Source organism: Passer domesticus, chromosome 8 (assembly GCF_036417665.1).
Source record: "Passer domesticus isolate bPasDom1 chromosome 8, bPasDom1.hap1, whole genome shotgun sequence".
Lineage (NCBI taxonomy): Eukaryota > Metazoa > Chordata > Aves > Passeriformes > Passeridae > Passer > Passer domesticus.
In genome coordinates this window covers 35,080,757-35,103,811 of record NC_087481.1, presented here as the reverse complement: position 1 = coordinate 35,103,811, position 23,055 = coordinate 35,080,757, and the positions used below count along the sequence as shown (strand labels likewise).

At 41.5% G+C, this 23,055-nt stretch overlaps 1 long non-coding RNA gene across 1 annotated transcript; it reads left to right on the top strand.

The window, feature by feature from the left end:
- The first annotated feature begins 902 nt into the window (after positions 1 to 902).
- LOC135306433 (uncharacterized) lies at positions 903 to 22,686 on the top strand. The gene is made up of 3 exons (XR_010367255.1): positions 903 to 2,125; positions 17,462 to 17,583; positions 19,159 to 22,686. It is a non-coding gene; the product is annotated as an uncharacterized LOC135306433 (long non-coding RNA).
- The last annotated feature ends 369 nt before the right edge of the window (positions 22,687 to 23,055 follow it).

Sequence of the window (23,055 nt, the reverse complement as noted above, 5' to 3'; positions counted from 1 at the left end):
TTTCAATAACACTCTAGTATTTTCACATAGAAACAGATGCTTCGTTGGACATCCCACAAGAGAAAATCAATAGTAGGTGAGCCATAAGGAGTCCTTCCCTCTGAGAGGGCTCCATGGTGACAGCTGTGCAGGAATGAACCCACCATTGGGCTGGACTAGCACAGTGACATTAGGAGTAGAATATTTTTGGGGCAGGCTTATCATATTCCCACGATTTGGAAATCAAGTAAATGAGATTCTTTATATGCCCTCCAGAGGAGCAGTGCACTACTCTCCACCCCAAGCTGAAGCAGGCTGCCTTTCAGCCATTAGCATGGACCTGCACTGCATTTCTGCAACTACCCCAAAGATCTGACTATTTACCTCAGCCTGACAAAGGATGGCTAGGGTAATAGGCAGGGATAAAGCAGTGATTCTGCTTTTATTCAGAAGTTTGTGTAGAATAAGAAGTAGAAATAATGGTTTTTCAAATGTTATAAACACTTAAGCACATTCAAAGGTCTTCTGGAATAGAAGATGTTTTTGAGGCTTTAAGTATTTCACTGGTCCTCTCGTTCAGGTAACATAGCATGGCACCATGAGAATGTGTAAAAGGATTGCCAGTGATACTCCTTACTTTCTTTTAATGGACATCATGACACAGAGAGAAATATTAGATTCAAGCAAGCCCTATGGTTTTGATTGTGGTTAGTCTGACGGTTCTGGTTTGCCTTAAGTGGAAGCTGATGAACAATGGTTTAAAAGGAGAAAGGAAAACAGCCTCAGCACTGAGGTCAGCCAGCCACTTCCTACACCCAGCTGTTTCAGTTTATTTTTTTAATTAAGTTTGGCTTAAATTAATGATGACAGTTTAAAGAGAACTCTTTCACCTATTTAGCTTACTTTACATCTGAAACCAAGTCCCTTCTGTCCAATTGCATTTTGTTACAAGATTTGCAGTTAGGTTCCTAAGAGTCCCTGGTTTCTCCCCACGTTATTTTGTCGTCTCTCTGCTCAGCCATTGCCCTCTGCCCTTTTGTGCCCTTTCAAAGGAGGGCTAAAGCTATTGCTGCTGCGGTATGGAAACAAAGTGCCTCCTAATTGATCGTTAATACTGCTGGAGTGTGAGGATGTTGGGAATTGCTAGATCAAGCCCATTTACTCCAGCTTCTGGGTCAGCCCTTCAGATGCTATAAATCAGAATCCCTTCCTGCCTCCTTCACAGCTCAGTGTAGGTTTGCACCACAGAGGAGCTGGGTCAGGGGCTCTGCTCTGCATGAGCACCAGATCTCTGCTTCAGAATAGTGGTAGTTTATTTCCAGAAGCCTGAGAATTAGCAGTTCTAGTACTGCTATAATTATCAGCAATTTATGTGATGGGGGGAGAAACAGAAGGCTTAATTTTTCAGAAAGAATACAGTTTAAAACAAGTTTTCTAATCCTGTGAGATGCCACAGAGTTACATGAGTGGGCACAGTCTCAATGGGTTTTCTAAGCCAGTAGAGGCCCTGCTTTTTTAACAAAATATCCTGTCCTATGGGGGGTTTGACTTCATTCATGTGGGGATTACTTAAGCCTGTCACAACTATCAGTTCAAACCTTCTCTCCAGGCTTGGCTACTTTTCTTTCATGATTAGAGCATTTTTTTTTTTTTTGACTGGGAGACCTCGCCCTAGTATTTAAGGTGAGAGCTGATGACTCATAACCAAAATAAGAAATGAAGTGCCACTCCTTATACCTCTCCCCATTTGCTAGGAAAGCAGTAGGAATTGCATCATCACTCATTGCAGAGAGAAGCATGATCACTATGGGGGGCAGCCCTCTGCAAATAGTGAAAACCTTGAGGATTTCTTAATTTAAAAATAATCCCATGGCCTGAGTGGTACCAGGTTTGGAGATTCATACAAGACTACCCAGGGAGCTGCAGCCTTGAGGAGGCTGGCAGAACCAGCCAGACCTGTGGTGGTTTGGTCATTCGTCGGTTAGAACCAGATTGTGTCTCATCCACCTCGCCCTTCCCAGTGAAAGTGAGCAGAGGGAGGGCTGCACGTCCTAATGAGATAATGACAGGACAGTCCCACACCCGACCCAAATCCCTGACAGAAATCAGCCTGTGCTGGGAAGAATGACAGAGGATGCTCTTTTGGGTGAGTCTTTCACTTTTTTGCAATATAGTTCTTAAGTTACAACTCAGTAATGGTGACAAATGTTTTGTGATACCTAATTATAGGAATGTTGTATATTTTTGCCATCACACATATGCTTACTGAAATGACTATTTGGCAGGTCTGTGATCAAATGCAATCTGTAGATGTTAGGTGAAATCTATAGAAGTTTCCAGGCCAAATTAATTTAGGATAAATAGCTATGTATTGACATACAAAATTTTCAGAAACTGAGATGAATGTCAAAGAAATTTGGTACTTTATATGCATATAAGTCATGGGTTTAAAACAAAAGCAGTTGAGAAAATGTCCCTACCTCTGCTCTCCTCCAAAAGTACCTAAACCATCTGGTTTACTTGGGATGTCTTTTTCCTCCTTCATTATTAAAATATTTAACTCAAGTTTTAGACAAAAGTAGAAGTATTTGAAGAATGTAATCACATGTTGTTTTCTTCCAAGAAAATCTGCAGAACTTACTTCACTGAACTTTGCACAAATTCACAGCTAACTTTGACTGACATTGAAAGATGTTTTTTTTAATGTTCCTCTGTGATGAAAGTCTCATCTCTTGAAAAAATTACCCAGCTGTATTTCTGGTCTTTGTCTAAGGTGTTAACAGCCCAACACTAGCACCTTGTTTTCAATTTTTCCTGTCTTGGAGACACTACTTACATTTAGGCTTTTCTTTTACTGGCAGTAGCTACAGTGGTCTGGGCTTTAATCACCAGCAGCTGTAGAAATGAGAATAGGATTGGAAAAGCAAACGTTGTCCTCTTGAAGATCAGTTCAATTCACATCTGCATGTGCACTTTTTTCCTAGTATTACACTCCAATTTAGTAAGGTTTTGTATACCTTGGGAACTCATTCTTGGCTCTCTTCCCACCTTTGAGTTAAAATCATGTGTAAAATACTTATTGTGCTGGGAACGGTGATGTGAACTGGGAAGAATATCTTTTGTCTGGTTTATTTCAAATTAAAATTATACAGAATTTAGCTTATTGTTTTGCAGAGCCATAAACCTCCACAAAACTCCTTCTGAAATTAACCAGACTAGTTGTGCTAGCCAAGCCAAACGGATGCAGGAGTCTAACAAAAATCCAGCTTGGTGTGATATTTAATATCCAGCTTTTCATGCTGTAGCTCCATGGTACAACATAGAGGGGATTTCCAGGCTCTGGACATGGAAAAATCTATCACTTCCTGATGTCCATCCCACCCTTCTGGCAGAAGATACTGGAGCAGGGTGGCAGAAGGGACCACCCCAGTTCACAGCACACAGTTTACTCATTCCCACATCTATTGATTTCAATTTATGTTAACATGCTGGGCTGTGAGCTGCAGCAGGGGGGATCTCTGGTTCATGACTCCTGTCGGGTTCAGAAGAGCTGAGGTTATCACCTCAGAAGTAACCTCTTTAGCCACCAAAGTTGAAGCTGATTCAATCATGAATCAGTGCCCTTAATTAATTCCCCCTTATAAAAACACAAAGCAATCATACCGATGTCAATGCAAAATGTCTCAGATGAAAGTTTGATTGTTTCCTCAATATAAATAAAAAAGTAGTTAAAAAGCTAAAAACAAATAGCTCCTTGGGGAAAGGGATTGGGTCATTAATATATCACACATATATGTCAAAAATCTTGTGTTAACAATTTAACCTCACAGCTTCTTAGGACAAAAATAATTACTAGAATGAAAAAATTACTTACCTTCTCAGTATTCCTTTAAACCAAATTTCATTGGTTGAAATGTAAGAATGCATTTTAAGTAAGAAAAATTGTGCTCCCACTAAGTTCAACTACATTCCCCTATTTTTACGCATTGAGGTTTCCTTTCTCTAATATAAAACGTCTCATCTCAGAGGTTGGCTATAAATAGCTCATGAATATCACTGCTACCTAACAATTCTCCCCAGTTTACATCTAAATAAATAAATCTGTCTTTTCTGTAGGTCTATGCATAGAGTAATCTTTCTTACTATCTGGGTAGATCTCTCTACTTGGCATAGTCTTATTTATCCTCAATCCTGCATATTTGAGACCTGTGAAGAGACATGCAAACTGTAAAGGGCTGTATAAAGTTTTGGTAGAGACTAAATTCTGAAGACTGCTGTGGTTAGGTCAATATTGTTTTACTGTTCAGTGCAGCCATATTAAAAGAGATTGTAAAGGAGAAGTGCTATTCCAGGAAAAAAAATTCTTACTTTGGTCCTTGGATGTCCTTACATCCCCCATGGCCTTGTTAGAATATGTCTGCAACTATTTCAGTGTGCAAGGGCTTGATGCAGGAAAGGGCTGATGGAGGCATAAACTGGAAGAACTGATCACAATGAATAGAAAAAAGCTCTCACCCCAACCCATCCGAAGGGCCCACACCAGAGAGGGAAGCCAGGAGCACAGGTCAGTGGGGTTGCACTGAATCGTGTCTACAGTGCCCTGGGCTTCAGTCCTTTGCAGGGGATTGGCTGTGTCAAAATACATAATTGTGGGCCTCCCCAGTCTGTCCAGTGCCCTCACCACATGTGCATCAAAGAGACACTTCTGTTCAGGTGCCCACAGGGATAAGGTGCACAGACAGCCACCAGCATGGCACAAAAGCGGCCTGCTTCCTCAGGGAATGTTGTGTGGCATGAGGAGCCGTGGAGGCACTGGAGAGCACAAACCCCAGTGAGCTCCTGTTTGCCCAGCCTCAGGTTAGGGAACAAACTTTGATGGAATCCAAGTCCTTTTGTCTCTGGTGTGATGCCTGAAGCTCTCTGCTCTGTATGGGCTTGATCTCCATGAATGAGGGCAGTAGCAAATGTGTGTGAGGATGGGGGCAGCTGGAGAAACCAAGCCTAGGACCAGAACAGAGGCAAGCAGGTGCATGGCCCAGATGCACACTCAGTCAGAGAGCTGCTTCACTGCCAAGGGTTAACTCCCACAAATATCTACAGGCTCCCTGGCACATAGCAAGCAAGTGATGGTAAAGCAAACTAGCTGCTGTTTGAAATCTGATTTGTAGCTTTTTTTTCTTTCTCTCTTTCTTTTTGTTTAATAACTGTGCTTCACTGTGACACCTGGCAATATTCATCTTGATAATGATTAGGGCATTAAACCTCTGGCAGGAGGATTCTGCAAAAGGGGGTGGGGGCAACCCAGTTCTCATGCAGCAGCCTCACAATCCTGGGTTTCATATAGCATAGCTGGATGTTTGAATGAAAGCAAAATAATTCTTCAAGTTCAAACTAGGGCATATTTAATCATCTTTGGAAGTAACAACACAAAATAAGCTAGTGTGCTTTTAAAGAGAAATCTAATAGAAGTAGATGAGCACATGCCAGCCAGCCCTGCTGAACCTGGCCACTGCTGTGCTCCACAAACAGATTTTGTCCTGGGAGAGTGGCTGGGAGCACGGCTGTGCCTGTTATTTGTGAGCAGAGCCCCTGCTGAGACACAGCCAACAGGTTGTGCCAAACAGAGCTAGCAGAGAAAGATTTAACAGTGCTCAAACTGGGAGGGGAAAATCTCCTGTGAAACAGCCTCAGCCTGGCCACCTGTAATAAATGAGTGGGTTCATCAGCGGGCTTCTCCCACAGAGGCAGGGCACTGTGTGCTGTCAGTGCCACTCTCCTTCTGTGCTGGATTTTTGCCATCTATAGAACCCAAACTGAAACATTTTTGGCTGTCAGCCTGGCACAAGGCTGGGACCTGCCAGGGACAGGGTAACCAAAGCCTGGGGCAGACCCTGCCCAGTGTTCAGCTGTGGGGCAGTGATGGTCTGGAGACACCTACCAGAACGCACAGGGAGAGCTGGCAGGGATGGCATTAGGAATTGGAAAAGCAATGTTTGGGGTTTTTTCCATGGTTTAAATACAAGCTGTTAGAATCTGGCAGGTTTTTACAGAATGTAGTTACATGCACTTAGGTGACAACTGCATTTTAAGCCTCTGCTTTCCTTGCAGTAAAGCCACCACTGAAAACCTGAGCCCAGAGCCAGGGCAGAGGGAGCCACCAGTGCTGAGCAGTTTCTCCCTGAGGAGGGGAGGTGGGGCTGCCAGGGAGGAGCTGTGAAAACCCCTCTGCAGAGCCACTGCCCTGTCCCCATGTGAGAGGAGGGGGACTGGGGGGCAGCCACAGCTTTGGCACAGCTCAGCTGACATGCTGAGGTTGGAGTCACCAGTATCCAGGTCTAGGGACAGGGAATGAAGTGAGAAGCTTGAGAGCAGGACGGGGTCCCAGCCATCCAAGGGACATCCATGGACTTTGCCAGGGTTCCACCACTTTGGAGATGGGGAGCCCAGAGCATGGGCTGCTTTCCAGGAGATAACAGCCCCAGGCACCAGCTGCTGCCCAGGGGTGTGTGTGTGTCCTGGTGGGTGAGTTTGGGCACCTTGGCCTCAAAGGGCCACTGGTCACATAAGCACAGTCAACAGCAGAGAGCTTTTATAAACTATTTATAGAAAGGGCAGGTGCAGGCTGTGTAGGGCATGGGTGAAATGCTTCCCCATACAAACTTCTTTCTCAAGGGAAGAGCAGAGGCAGCCATTTGCAAAGTGAGGTCTGCTAAGCTCCATCTAAGAGAAAAACAATAATTAGAGCTGGGCAATGCAGACAGGATGGCAATTTTCTTTTTTTTATGGTGTAAAATGGAGCCAGTTGCAGCAAACAACGCTGTAGATTTATTCAGCTGCAGAACTGGCACACAGCAGGTGCCTTGGAGGGACAGAGGGAAGGAGCAGAGGAAAAATGAAAAAGGCTGATGAGAGTGAGCAGTCTGGGAGAAACCTCTGGAAGGTTTGGGCATGCAGGCGGCTGCACTCATGCTTTATGTCACTGCAGAACATTAAATGAGCACTTAAAAAGATAATTAGCACCTTTTCATTGGACCAGAAATCAAAGGTGTAATTTACCAGAAGTCAGTGAACAATGTAAGAGATCTAATTTAATCACATTGTGTAGCATAGCCAGGGTGAGAAATCAGAAGCCCATCCTGGCTGAACAGCTGCACGTACAGCAAATGTGCCCCCAACAGGACAGTGCCACCAGCAGCAGAGCCACGGCTGCTGCAGGTGGTGAGGCCACACACCTCGGGTATTTGTGCTATTTGGATTCTACTGCATCATTTTAATTATTTCACAGTAAAAGCAGAGGGTGTGCTATATATAGAAGAAAATGCTCTTATCTAGAAGAGGTGGCAATTTGCAGCCAAGGCTGGTGTGACAGTTCAGATGTTCTCTTCCGCAGCCTCTGCACAGGCTGACAAGATCAGCCACTCCAAAGTTCAGGAAGATGAGGAGGAAATGGAGGTTTTCTTTTAGCAGCATAGATGAAAGGTGATCTTTCAATATTCAGATTTCAGTTTAGATCTGGACTGCCCGGTCTTGCCTTAAGGCTTTGGAACGGGTGATTCAGCTTCCCTCTGCTTTTGGTATCAAATGAAGTGTTCAAAAGATCAATAAAAGAAAAAAACCACTATTAAATTTTAAGTACCATATAAAGAAACTCAGCTTTAACTCAGTTATTGGGATTTCTTAAATAAAAATGTTAGCTGTATATGCGCACAGTTGTAAAATCAAGCTGTTAGCTGACTAACAAATCTGCAGTACAGCAAATCATATTCAACATTACACCACTTAATGAGGATTAAACTTCGTCCTCTGAACACTACTGCCTTTCCCAGATTTCTGTCTTTTTTTTTTCTTTTCCCTTGGTAAATCTTTATGTGTGTTTCCATGGCAGCATAGAAAACCTGGAAGTCCTAAGCATGGTGGCCAGGACTCTAGATTAAAATGGCTAATCATACTGGCCACCTTTTGATAAACACAGGCACATCCCTGCCTTCAAACTTCCCAGGGGTTCCCAGATGCATCTGAAAAGGAGCTGAAAGGCAAGGCAGGGCTTTGCCTGGTTTGTATCCACGTGCAGTTCCTCTGTCAGTGATCTCAGTGAGGCCAGCAGAAGGTAACAAACCTGAAAGGGCCTCCACTGAACATGTCAAGAGAACAGTTTCTGATGATTTAAATGATAGCCCTGACAGGAAAACCTGACCTCACTTTCTTAGAGTTGTAACCTCAAAAGAACCCACGTGTGTAATAACCATAATATAATGGGACTACACAAAACAAAATTTCAAATTCTCAGCTTCTATTTTGTCTATGATTTAGCTCCTGTGGAAGTGTAGGTGACTGAGAATAGCCAGACAAACAGTAATCATTGCAATTCAAGAAAACTGACAAAGCAGTAATCAAAGTAGTAAGCTGGCAATCCCTAGGAAATACGGGTTTCTTAATGAAAATTCAAGCAAGAAAAATGTTTGTCTTTACTGCAAAACATTCACTCAACTCAAATAATATATTACCTGGATCCTAATTATTATGTCTAATTATAGATTGGCCTAAGCACATTGGCAAGGGAAATGTGTTGTAAAATGTATGTTGAAATATTACTGTGCTATTGTTGAGTCAGCTCCTGGGACATGAGGCATTAAATATCAGAATCTGGTTCATTTCAGTGTTTTTATGTTGCTTAACCACCTGTTAAGATGTATCCTTGCAAACTTCTCCTTGCTAAATTTAGCTTCTCTGTTCTCCAGGTGCAATCTGATAACTCCTAGAAAATTGTCTTCCCCATTCTTGCACTTCTCCTCTACCACACATTTGTTTCCCCAACTGGCCTTTTTTAATTTTTTTTTTAATCTATACTATAAACATTGATAGTTTCAAGTTTCATTATAAAACTGCCTGTGTTATTTCTTGCTGTGTACTGCAGCCTGGTATCACTATCTTGCAACCCTTACTATTCCTGTGTATGTTTTGTACACTTTGTCAGTGCATGTGATGCACCAGCCCCTGTATTGTAGATTATCACTGAACAATATCCTGCAAACCACTTGAGAGACTTGGACCTTGAAGCTGAGCACACGTTAAGTGAATTAGGATATTATGCCACAGGGAAAAGATATTTGGACATAAAGTACAGAAAAGAAAGCCCTGGAATGAAAGAATTATTTTTCACTCTACTGGTCTCTGTGCTGGTAACAGCAGAAAGTCTGACTTAGGCACTCTGTTTCAGCACCCACATAAAACATATGATGGCCTTCTTTAAAAAAATAAATTAAAAAGCAGTGATTAAATGTTAAAATAAATTGTTCTATGATTTTGTTAATAAAATGGGGGAAAGGTCCCTAAATCATTGTATTTATTAATTTGTGACTGCCACGTTTAAAGGAATGCACTTAAAAGTCCTCTTATATTAGTAATCTCTGAGAGAGTTTAAAGCAATTACACAAAAAAGTTACTTAAAATACTATTTTACAGTCATATGGTGACTTGCAATGCAATTCCTGTTTCTTTTTCTCTGAATTATGATTACATACTGCACTTGATGACCATAGCAGAATACTCCCAGAAAAGCCTTATACTGTGAAGTGTTGGGTAAGGACGAGCCAGTAGGCCACAGATATGATTGACATGACTAGTTCTTCAATTTAAGCCTTTTTGAGTAATTAACAGGTTGAATTTTTATCAAAAACCACAAGCACACTTGCATATGGAAAAATAATATAAAAGAAACAAGCAGATTACAGTACTATTGATGTCCCCAGTCTTGGGACATACACAGAATGCAGGTTAAAACTATTATTAGAAATGTAACAAAACACCTTGATTTTGCTGTTTACACAAACCACACAGATCTGCACGGTATGGCTGCTGGTTTATGTGGAAAGAGAAAAGAAAATCTCGATTAAATTGAGGTTGTTTAGTCTGAATCCGGTACAAAAGTCTGAGGGAGTGTGTTCTGTCCTTGGAAAGTCTGCTTTTATCTCTTTATGAAAACACTGGATCTTTCCATTATAGAGGACCCTGATGGTGTTCTCTCCTGCCTCAGCTTCATGCTAAAATGTCTTGAAGTTCAAATACTCTGTGATGGACTTTAATTGATTTCCAGTCAAGACTTCTTAAATCATGTTTCTGAAACATCCACTTATTATTGGCAGGCTCTTTTCCCCATTTTACCTAGTCTGTGGCTCTTCAGTTCTACAGAACAGGAAGCAAAATATATTTACATGCAAGAGTTACCTGAGGCAAAAGAAAGCAGAGGACAAAGCCAGTTGCAATGGAGCCAGCACACTATGGCTGTGATCTCTGAAGTGCAGATTTAGAGGCTGGCAGGTGCCTCTAAATATAGACACAGATATTAAAATGTTAAAAGTACAATACACAGAAAGCAAAGAGAGGAAAATTACAAGTTTCAAAGAGTGCCTTTCTCTTTTTCCCTTGTACATGCTTCAGCCACAGCAGTCTGGCCACGGGTCTATTTGATATTTATAAAGTTCAATTCGGTCACACACCACAGAATCACTGAAGACAAAAACCCCCACACAAAACCTGTTCAAATGGTCTGCTGGGTGGTACTTAGGGCTGATGAGCATTGCATGTAATGATGGCTTTGGGTCTTCTCCTGGGGACCTGGGTCAGACCTCTCCTTACATTAAAGAAGAATATTGTCCCCAAGACCATGGTCTGTGAATTGGACCCTTAGATGTCAGTGCAGTTAAAATTTTCAAAGGGAAAGGACTCTGGGGGAAGAGCATTTATTAAACCTCTTTGGTTCTTCATTCTGATAAAGAACAGATCTTCAATGTAATAAAAAAATAGTTCAATCTTTTAAAAATATATACCAGCACAATCTTACTTACTTAGAAGTTCAGCATATTAGCTGCTAAAATGGATTCCACTAGCCCTCCATACATTTGTCCAAAATTTCCAAAATTTGCCTGCCCAAGCACCAAGTTAGGCTGCATACTGAGGAAATGTTATTATGCTGTTACACTTTTCTAAGCTGCCAGCAAAAGTTTGTAAACCTAGTTTCCAGAGCAAACCCCTGGACAGAGAATGCTGTGTCCTGTTCAAAAAAATCCCACATATTGCCTTCTCTTTAACAGAGAGAATCTGGAAATGGGCATGACTTACAGCAAACTTCTTCATCTGTTCAACTGTATTTTTCAGGAGGACTCCAAGGTCATAGCACACCTCCACCTGTGCCTGAGTCAGGACTTGAGCAGTGAGGAAAGCTCTCATCCCAGCTCTCCTGGGCAGCGTGGCTGGGCACTGCTGCTGCCTTGGCATGGCCCCTCTGTGTCCTCAGCAAATGCTGAGATGCAGGCTGTGAACGTGTCTGTCTGAACGGCTCCTGGAGAGCTGCAGAGTGAGCAGGGATGGGCCGAGCCTCCATGCTGCAGCTGTGCAGGCAGGAGGAGGAAAGGAACTGCTAGAATGATCATAAAGTGGGATAAGAATTAGACTGTGGAGGTGGATGCTGCTGTCAGAGAGCATGTTGTCCTGAACAACTTTGGTTTGTGTGGGGCAGTTCATTTCTGTGGGGTCCTCCCTTGCAAACAGGTAAAGCTTTGTGCATTTGGGTATTTTGGAAGTGCTCTACATTAGCTTAAATCCAGCACTGTCTCTGCAAGGAGTATAAAACTGACATTGATTTCCGATTGATGTCATTAATATTTTATCAGAACGTGGCCAAGCATCTCCTCACAGCCTCGCTTGCTTATTGCACCCCTGACTGATTTTTGAAAAGCAGGACCCTGCAGAGCAGAGCCCAGAGCTGCTGTATGGACAGAGATGGCAGCACACATGTGGGGAGTGCCCCAGAACACGTTCAGTGAATCTCAGGGGAGCTCTGCTTCATGGCAAAGACACTCGGGAGACCTCATGCCTGACTGGAGAATATATGGAAGAACACAAACTATCACAGTATAAACCAAGATTTTTTTTTTCTGCAGTAGTGTCTTAGAGGGAGTTATGAGGTCATATTGTCCTCACCTTGCCTAGAGAAAATCTTTTGATCCCAAGATAGAGACTGATAACACTGAGGGGCACTGCCTGCAGCAGGTAATGCATGTACTGCAGCCTCATGATTGTAACACACTTTGGAAGTCCTAGAAATGCTGGTCCAAAATAAACAGAAAATAAAGAAAATGAGAACAGAACCATCTCTGTTAAAGAGACAGTAGAGCCTTTTCCCAAGCAGGAAATGATGTCCTTACACGAGCCCCAGCCAGAATGAAACTGCAGAATGAAGGTCTTATTTTGCAGATTTTACTTTTTTTTTCTTTTCTTTTTTTACACCATTCCAAATACACCAGATCTTTAAAAAGGCAACCTAAAATTTTCAAAAATGTTCTTCCTCACTATCATTTCTCAACATTTTAACTAACCTAAAAAATAACAGTACTTTAGTGAAAGTTGTATCATGTGATTTTTTTCTTTTCTGATTGAATATTTTTCAGTGAAATAGAGTGAAACCTGATGAAAGGCAATAGTAAAATACACATATCAGCATATTAAGTATATTTCATTTAGAAATCCTAATTTCATTTAAAAATCAGTATTGGTAGTTTTATTATATTAAAAGAAATTAAGTAAACTGTTTCCTAAACTATATTTGTTTCCTAAAAGTACAGACAAATGCTGTGCAAGAACTCCTTAACACTGAAATGAAAGCTGTCAGAGGAGACAAACTATCTTGAAATCACAAAATAACTTTTCTTATCTTATCAGACACCACCACACAGAGACTGTTTGAGTTTTATACCACTGCACTGCTGACAGTTTCCACAACTGTAGATCTTATGAGTGACAAGTACAGAGTCAGGCCAAAATTACAAAGGTAGCTGGAGACAGACCTTGATGCCTGGTAGCATTTAAAGAAATAAATGGTTTTGGTGTGTGACTCCCAGTGAGTTGATTTGTCATTTAAAGCAGGGAAGGAGGAAGGAGCATGTTACAAGTTAGCAACCCGCTAATCCTTCTGCAGTGACAGAACAGAGTTGAACAAACCATCATAAAAATGTTACAGGTGAAATAGAGGATTTTGCATGGCAGAATGTCCTGGGCAACAAGGAGAGAGAGGATGAGATTTCTTTGTTGAATTGGGAAAGTACCAGCTCCCAGTGAAAATGAAATTTTTGCCAGTTTTTCTGCTTTTATTTCAGAGACCTTTTTTATGCAGCCTCCATCTCACACAGATACTAACCTTGGTGTGAAGACAATGTAAAGAAGCACCTTAAAAGAACTTGATAGGTTCATCCCAACACCACAGCTATTTATGATATGATCAACTTCTGCATGCACAAATGGTCATGTATAGTGACATGCTAAAAGAAGGTGACCCTACCCAAAGTAATTTAAAATAAATCATGGGTAGAATGGACCTAGAGAACACAGCAGAATAATTCCCTGGTTTCATAGTTCATATATATGCGGCTCATTCCTGTATTATTTGAGGTTAAATTGAAGTCATTGAGTTAGATCCATACCTATTTGTTTCTATTGTGAATTTGGCCCAAATATATTTAAATTCTAAAAACTAAATATTGTGATAGCAAATCTTTTCAGGAAGCTTAACCTTGTAAATGCAGGTAAAAGACTAGAAGAAGAAGAAATCACTCTGAACAGTGCCAGACCCTTGATTCACTCAACAGCTGAAATGAAAAGTAATGGCAATGAAAACATCTGGGACAATAGCTAAAAAAGGAAAAAAATATTCATATTTCCTTTGCTTCATTTGGTCAAGATTGGAGTAAAAATGGGAAATGAAAGTGTTGCAGTGCCTGGGGACAGTATATACCAGGATGGCTTTGCACATAGCATGCACATACATAATATGCAGAGAACTAACCAAAAGGGCTATTTATTTTAAATGAAATAGAGAAAATTAACCTATCCATTAATCATTGCAAGCACCATGACTGTACAGGCTAAGTACCATGCTAAATGACTGTTTGCCTGCCTAAAAGTGCAACCACCATAATTTTAGCCCTGGTAGGATGCTGGAAGAGTGCATACTTCTTGCTTTCTTCTTGGAAAAGAGCTCTTATAATCTGCATTGGTTGCACTTTCCTACTTGGTAAATAACAGTGGCTCCAAAGGCTTTACAGCAGATGTACTTGAAAGGTATTCAGAGAGAGCTTGAAATTGCAGTTTGCTTTAGAACAGAAAAAATTGCCTTCCTTCCTTCCCTTAAACAAGCAGGAGCTTTTTCTACATTTCCGTTCCTCCATCCTCAAAGGTGGGAGACTGACCCTTGTCTCTACAGACCCTGCTCAGTCACTGTCATGGGGAGCTGGTGACTGCTGCTCCCCCAAACACTCAGATCACAACGGTGCAAAGGAAAAAGCACTGAGCTATTGATGGTTTTTTCTGCTTTCTGTGTTCTAATGGTTTAGAAAGCAGAACTAGAAGCACATGTTTATTTTTATCTATCTGTTGTGAAAGGCAGAAGCAGCCATAAGGAGTGATAGGAACTGTGATACACTGCATGAAAGGGTGCATCAGAAATGGGGACTCTAATTTCTCTTTTGAATAAGTGAACTATGTAACTTTCCAAGTAAAGGCATTTTTTGGGGTGTGGGAGGATTGGGAAGTGAAGACTGAGAACTAATACCTTTCTCAAAATACTCTACAAAACCCATTCTTTCTCCTTTATAAAGAGAGAATTAGAACTGATTAGAGCAGGATAATTTGTTGGTGGGAAAATAATCCCTACAAATTTTTAGATTAACTTTCTACAGTAACTTTATTCTTCTACTCCTAAAATCACTACAAATTTCACAGGGCATTGAAGTCCCTCTATATTTTTAATACTCATATTAATTAAATATTTTAAATTAGTATTTTCTGGTAAAAAAAGACAGGATCAGCTAAAAATTACGCACAAGGTTTTAACTGCCTCCACTCCTCCCTTCAGCTGTTCAAGTCTGCTCTGCATCTTCCTTGGCAAAAGGCTTATTCCCGTTTTCCTCCCAGCCTGCCTGTGACACAGCAAATGTTCCGCCAAGAACAAATAACCATGCACAGTGGTGGCTGCACAGGGCCAGTGTGGTACAAAAACATTTCTGTTACAGCCTAAGATTTGTCATGCCAGCATAAACCTTTGTGTGGAGAACTTTATCTATGCTTAGTGTGAGCGTGTAAAGGCAGACATAAGTAAATTAACCGGCACAAGACAAATGTCAGTGAAGTTAGTTTAAGAAATTTAAGCTGATCCAAAATGAAACATGCTCCCTTTGGACTTGCCTGCTGTAGGATATTTGTATAGCAGATTTGCATCTTAATTTTAAAACCAAACTTAAATGTTACTTCCTATTTGGTTTTTCCTTTTGCCACAGACTTTGCAGGCGGCAGAGAAACCCCCAGCAGCCGTGACAGTGTCTTGCCCAGGCAGCTGAAGAGTTTGCCTGTGCCAGGGGGCTTTGCCAGTGCCCTGAACTGCCTCTTGCTATCTCTTGTACTCTGGGTGTTTTATCTGCCAGGAAATGGGGAACCTGGTCGGTCTCAGTGTGGTCCACAACGACAATAACAAAAGATATAAATCAGATGAGCTTCATTTGAGTTGCAGGGAAAGAGTTATGTTTCACTATAAAAGTTTATTCATGTTGGGGCATTCTTGAAGATTACTATGCCATAAGGGGGTTTACTTTATTTATGGATTTATACCAGGAGGCTAGAAATAAAGACTGGAACCGTGGCTTTGCTCCAAGGCCTCGATATGGGTACTTGACTGCAATAGAGTAGAAGGGAAAGAGAACACCTTTGGAAACTCATAAGAGAAGTATGTGGAAGAAAAAATCTGACCTGTTAAAAAAGTCAGATGCCTCTTTCTCTCTTCTCAATCATCTCAGCTTCTCTGAGCAGAAAATTTGGGAACTGCAATTACATTTAAAACTCCTCCCTCTAGCCAACCCACCTGTCCAAGCCTTACATCCTCATCTGCTTCTCACAAACTCCTATTCTGACAAGTACTAGGGAACACGCCTGCATGTCAGCTGCCCATGCACAGCATCTGGCACCACAAAACATCAGAGATGGTCCATGGAGCAGTTAACTTACTGCTGTGGATACACAGGAGGTTCTTTTCTGCACAAGGCAGCACGTTCCAGCACCCATGTTTGCTCACTATATCCTGTATGTTTCTGCTAGAATAAAGTTCCTCTTCATTCCAGGCAGCAGTATGAAAGGCCTCATGGTCAATAAAATCCTTCACAACCTGTGGCATGGCCACCAGTGTTACAAGGTGCCTGAGGGACTGACCTGTCATAGTTTCAGTTAAAAAGGAAAAAGCCATACCCTTCATGTAATGATGTTATAAAAGATCTCCCTTTGATGTATATGGTTTGATGAATTAAGGGTTTTCTTCTCAGAGTTATGCAGTTTAATGAATGTTTTCCTATGTAGCAATAGCAGCAGTGTTAGGTTAAGTGCTGTTAGCTGCCTTTACAGGCTCAGAAGAGAATGGCATAAAACTTGATGCACTACACCACAGACTTTCTCCTCTCCCAGCATGCTAACTATTGCATTATTAAAGACATGATGGGATTTATTGTTCACATTCCATTATGAAATGCAATGTGCTGAAATAGGGCTGACCTTGAGGTCCCTTTGCCAGTTCCAGATCCGGTTTCTTCTGGTTGTCCTCTGCCAGATAAGTTATTAAAGTTGTCGGTGGTGCCTCAGAAGGCAGGTCTGGTCCTTTCTTTCAGAAAAGGTGTGTGTTTATGACAGGAGTCTTCTGACTCTGTAGAACAGCAGTAGGTGAGAGGGGCTCAAAGCCTCCAGAAGCCTTGGCCAGGCGCAGGCGACTCTGGGCAATGGGAACAGGAGCACTCTCTGTGCTGGCTGGAATTTCCTTTTACAGGAGTTGCAGCTGGCACTCTGAGCCTCCCAAAGATGACTGCAATGTAGTCCTTTTTCCAGACTAAATAATCATGCTAATGTAAGCAGCTCTCTCAGAGGCTTGAATATTTTTAACAAGATTCTCTTGATTTAAATCAAACAGATCTCTTACCTCTGGCTCTTCCAGAAGCATAAAAAGGCTTGTGGGACTTTCAGGAAAGCAGTAAGAGGAGAGGCTGCTATTTCTCTCTCTCTCCCCTGTCCTCATTCACAAATGTCTTTACCATTTTCTCTGGGTTTGGATGAACCTTCCTGCAAGCTCATCAGTTTACAAAAAATCTTCACCTGCTATGTGAAGGAGACTATCCCATGAAATTGGGATAGTCTCCTTTCAAGTTTTAGATCAAGTCTCATGCATTTTTAAGAGGTCAGTTCTTTACCAACAAGCTTCACAAGCTGTGTTTAACATTTTTCACAGTCTATCAAGATTTTCTTGCAAAAAAATTGGCAAGCACAGGAGCCTCTTGAGTAAATTCAGGTCTACTAATAAACTATGCAATAAACTATGTTAGTGGATATTAGGATTTAGTTTTGTATCTGAATTACATAATTTCAGGATCTTCCTCAAGCTGATAGAGATGCCTCTTCTAAGCTCTTTCTTGTAGGAGCATCTGTGGATACAGCTCACCTGTTTCAGCAGAGGGACCTTTCTGGCTGAGCCTGTGCACTATGTGAAGAGAGAAACAGAGCAGTTACATATTCCAGATTCTTCAGGTGAGCTGCGAAGCCCTGGCCACTGTGGGCACTAATTAAGCAAACCACCTCTCACTAGCAAAGTATTTCAAAAGTTTTCAAAGTCTGGCAACTGCTGGAGTGCTCAACATCCTAAGGGGTATTGACATGACCTGCTAGGTTGGGTATAAAAGATGTAACCATCTTGGTAGTTAATGACCAAACAATTCCACAGAAATAGTCATAGGACTAAAGCTTTTATTCACAAATGTTAAAAGTATAAAATGGGTTCTTACCATCTCAAATTCCTCAAGCATTGTCAGACACTGATTTTTTTTCACATCTCTACTTATAATGTGGTTATGTGTCTGCTGCACTGCAGTAAAAGGTAAAGCAATTATCATATAGTGTTTATCCTTCTGTTTTGGAGTACTAGGAAACTCAATTGAAGGGTAATCTAAATGCATGAAAGACTACTGACATACAAAATCTTGTTATTACTTTCAGGACAGAAGAAGGACAAAAGGCAGAGTAGCACATAATTTGCTAAACACTCTGGCTTCCATGAAATCTCAAAATCTTATTTTTATATCTAGTATTTCTGATAAACCATTCCTTAATTCCATTCTGTTTGCAGTTTTGCTTTCATCCCTGCATCTTTGCTTCTGTAGTTTCCAGAAGAGGCCAGTCTGCACTATGGAAATTTCATCTTATCCCTTATCATCAGAACCAAAAAAATTGAAAAAAAATGATAGAGAGCCTTTTGGATTCCCTATCCCCAACAGATGTTAAACAGCATTTCCATGTATTTTGAGTGATGTTAGTGCTGATACTTGGTTTCACAAGATGAATGCTCACCCAAACACAAGATTCAATTAACATTCTTTTATGACTGCATCCATATTATTCTTAACGAGCAGACTCCTTGGTGAGACTGAATATTTACCTCATGGCATTAAATCCACAGTTTTCTACCACAGTCATTAATGGTCATATAGCAAATGATCATCCCAACACCCTGGCTACATTCCAGTTCAAGTAATTATATTCTGCCTCTCTTAATTTCCTTTAGAGAGTAATTGGACCTGATAACAGTCTTCACTTGTTATCCTTAACTGCTCTGCAGCCTGACCACATCTCAAAGCTTCAAGGACTTAATCATAGCTCCCAATAGGTGAAATACTGATAGATGATCCCTCTGCTCACCCCATCTTTTTATCACTTACAAATCCATTAATTATTGTAACACCTTCTAACAAATTCAGCTCTGCAGGTACTGTAGACTATACGATTTGTATATTGCTGGCTGCCCGAAGACATAAGTCAGGAGCTTAAATGATCTCAGAAACTTATGAACTCATTGATTTTAGGAAGCTGATGATATAAAACTGCTGTACCTTTTATGCCTCCCTGACTTTGCCTACATTAGTGAGCCATTAGGCACAGTAAGAGCAGAGCAGTAGGACAGTGCAGCTGGCTGTGAGGGCTCACAGTCACGTTTAGAGTGCATGTGATTTGGCATTTTACTTCAGACTGCATTTAGTTTGATTTACTGGACTGGACAACCCAAATCCATGTGGTTTAAGTGTAGGCCATGGATCTCTTTTCTCTCTAAAGGGATTGAAGCACCATTGGCATGTACCTCAAGTAGAACTTCTGGTTTAGTTTCCTTCACAAGGAATATGATTCATATGCACAAAAACAGCAAAGGATAAATGGGAATGATGGAGAGATTTGCTGCAGAGCTGCTCTGCTCTCCTAAATGCCAGCATGGCTGGGGATCCACTGGAATGGATTGTCATCTATTCAAGCACTGTTAAAGGACAACAAACAGACTTTGACACGGGACAGTCCTCTGACCAACCATGAGACCAGACAATAATAAGGAAACATGTAACTGACTCATAATGTTCAAAAGGAAGTTTTTGGAGAGGAGAGAGGAAGAGACAAGCATACTTCAGTAGCCTGGTGGGGGGTAGTCTTCAGGAAAAAACTCTTGAGCCCTAAGGAAACTGTTCCAGATGGAAAAGAATCTGAGAGACAAAACATGTAGGGTTCATCTGATATGAGCTGGTTTATTTTTGAGTCATTCCAAAGAGACCAAGAAAAGAAGTGGTGTCTTTGCCCATTTATACTGAAAAGCAGTTAGAACATGGAAGAAAACTCAATATGGTATGAACTGCCACAGCTGTGACAGTGGATGGGGGCTCCAGAGTCACTCTGTGGGGTGACTCAGCATCTCAAAATACTGGATCATGGTTACATGAAGAATTTTTAACATCAGGATAAAGCAATGAGAAAAGGTTTTGCATTTCTAATTTAGTTAAATTTCAGATCCAGATCTATTTTAACATTATTTAAGCTTAAAATATTTGTGAAAATGTTTAATTTTAGCAAACTTCTACCAGAAAGGAAATTAAAAGCAAAGAGAGGATGTTACCACTTTTTTTTTCTCTTTGTGGGGAAAAAACCCAGAAAGATCGTCTATAGCTTCTTTTCCTACTCACAAAATGAAATATGTCTATGCAGAGAGATTGATCCAGTCTGGTTTTTTTTAGTTGAAATGTACCCAGCAGTTCTCTGCATGCCCCATATATCCCAGCAATTTATTACATGATGTGAAAGTCAGACTCTCAGAAAATAAATACCTTGGAGCCAGCAGTAGCCAGAAGCTGAGGTGTCCAAAAATGAGTATTAATCTGGAAGGAAAAGGGTGACTAACTGGAGACTTAAGAGCTGTGTTGCAGGGATGTGTGTGGTTCCTGGAGAAGCTCATGCTCAAATTCTTGTGAAACACACCATTTAGCACTCGCTGCTCTCCAGTCACATTCTTTCACTTGACTGTTTATATTTACTCACCTTTTTCTGCCTTCTGATCTTTGCCATAGCTTTATAATTTTCAGTTTGCTTCACTAACATTAAGAGCAAACAGTGTACGACCGAGTTAGACATGGCCGGGGAAATGACAAGGAACATGGTGTCTGAGTCAGGCCTTATCCTGAGGAGCCAGGCAAGATTTTAGTTATTTCAATTGCCTTCTCTATATCCCTGTGGTGCCCCCCACTGAAGATCACGAGAGTGAGGCGAGGCCTTTCTCTGTTACCATGTTACCAGATAGGAAACATCTCCCCCAGCTGGGGATGTGGGACTGGAAGGGGACACCCAAGTCATCCCAAGTGACTCCTGCAATGGTGAGGGAGATATTTAATGACAGGAGGCTCCTCAGCATGGTAACTCCACATCCTCCACCATGGAAATGCTTCCTCATGCTCCTCAGGATGAATAAGAACTATCGTTTAAAAAAACCAAACCAAACCAAAAAAAGTGAATACCCTGTGTCACTGCGGTAACAGAAGACTTACTGAATTAAACTTCCCAGCCATTACAGAGAGCAACAGTTTTCTGTTCCATGTTACAGAAAAAGCAAAGGAAAAAACAGCTTTTAATGGAACAGAAATTTCTTAGTAATACTGAGGATGTGAACGGGATACATTGACCAGATAACTTAAGGAATGTAATGGCCACATCTTGGACCAAACAACTTTTCCTCTGATCCAAATACATCTGCTACCAGAGAAGAGCAATGACAAGCTGTCCTGTGTTGTGTGAAATAACCTGTCCCTTGCCCCAAGAAAGGGAAGGGGAAAGAGGGTACCTATATAATGCAATGGTGTTCCATCTGTCTGTCTTCTGTCCTGCAGTGCAAAGTCTGTTGCCATTACTCCATCAAAATTAGAAAACAAAAGTCTATGTGCATTAAATATATGCTTCTCTTACAAACTATAGGTTGCAGATAACCATAGGAAGTGGCTGCAGTACTTAATAAGTCTTTAGCTCTGTCAAAGACACCTATGCTGAAGCAACTGTAGCTGCCTATTATCCTCTAAGAGCTGTTGAAGTCCTGTCTGTATTTACAGGCTTTCGGTAACAAAACTGTGCCCTGTGGATGGGGACCAGCTGCTAGTTCAGGGCACAGAACCCTCTACAAGCTGCTGGGGGTTGTGACTGGTCCTCTCTGTCACCCTTCTGAGCAAGGGTCAAGCTGTTGCCAAATTGCTGCATTTCTCCCAAAAAGACATGGATGAACAGACGAGAGGGAACACGCTGTTTTGTAAGTCCCACGCTGATTATTTTAATGACCATGAGCCCTTCTGGAAACCTTGTGGGGGGTAGAGAACATCACAGATGTGACAGGAGCCCAGCAGCTGACTAAACGCAGTCCTGGGGGACCCACTTACTCATGGACTGATGCATATGCTAACAACAGACATCCCATCATCCTTACTGCCATCATAGTTGTAACTATGAGGATCCAAGGTAAACCCCAGCAGTTTTCAGCTGTAATTCCCAGTCAATGGGAATTGTCCTGATTAAACTAAGAGTGCAGCTCATCGAGTATTTGGAACTCCACTTAAAAGTAAATATTGACACAGTTTAAAGGGATTAACTAAGATGACTGGATTCTTGTTAAAAACTTTTTGCGAGTAAAAAGAGCCTTTTACAAAGTCTTCACAGTGTTTTGAGATGTCATTTCCTGTGATAAAATGGAAAAAGGGGAAAACTTGTTTTAAAAGTATATGAAAATCTCATGTTCCTAAACACTTACCTTTAAATGACCAACTCTTAATATAATAGTGCTCATAAAACTACACATCAAGTAGCTCTGTGTGTGACTTATTAAAGAACAGTGGATGATGCCACACTGCCAGCAAAGAGGTAAATAGATTACATTTCCCAGACCCATATTCTTCACTGTATGCAAACAACGTGAAGTGATTGGTCCTGAATTTTGTCTACTTTTATTTCTCCTAAGTGCAGAACGTTTTGCTTCTCTTCATCAGTCACTCTTGTGTATACAATAATACCTGTAATATCAGCTACAGAAGAGATTTATAGGGATGGATGGATGGAGGGATGGAGGAAGGAAGCGAAGAAGGAAGCAAGGAATAGGATGTGGCCACAGTGCCTGCTCTCCAGGAGGAAGGCTGAGTGGTCCCCCCGGAGCCCATGATTAACCCAAAGCCAGAGAGGGAGGCTTTCCTCCTGCTCTGTGGTGGGATAACCCCCACGGCAGCTCTGTGCCCGACCCCGTGCTTATCTCCCGATGGAGCTGGAGCCTGCAGTTTCCCCAGAGCCACTATCAGTGTCTCCCAGGCGATGTGAGCCACAGCAGGGGAGAAAGAGCGTCCCTTGCACTGCAGCAGCCCGGCCCAGCGGGGCCATGGCAGCCCAGCCAGCCCCAGCTGCACACGCAATAAACCACAGCATGGGCTGCAGGCTGGGAGCCTGGGCTGCTAAAGAGAGGAAGTAGAGACAGTAGATAGATACTAATATTACAAAAGTGTTTGAAATCAAAACAAACCTCAAAAAGAGCTCCCAGTTTTCTTTCAGCAAAAATCATACAATTAAATCTTTGACTTAGTAAATTCTTTCTTTTAGAATAGCAAATTTAAAAATGCCACAGTGATGAACAATGTAATAAAAAAAGCCATCATATTATTCTTGAATGAGGTT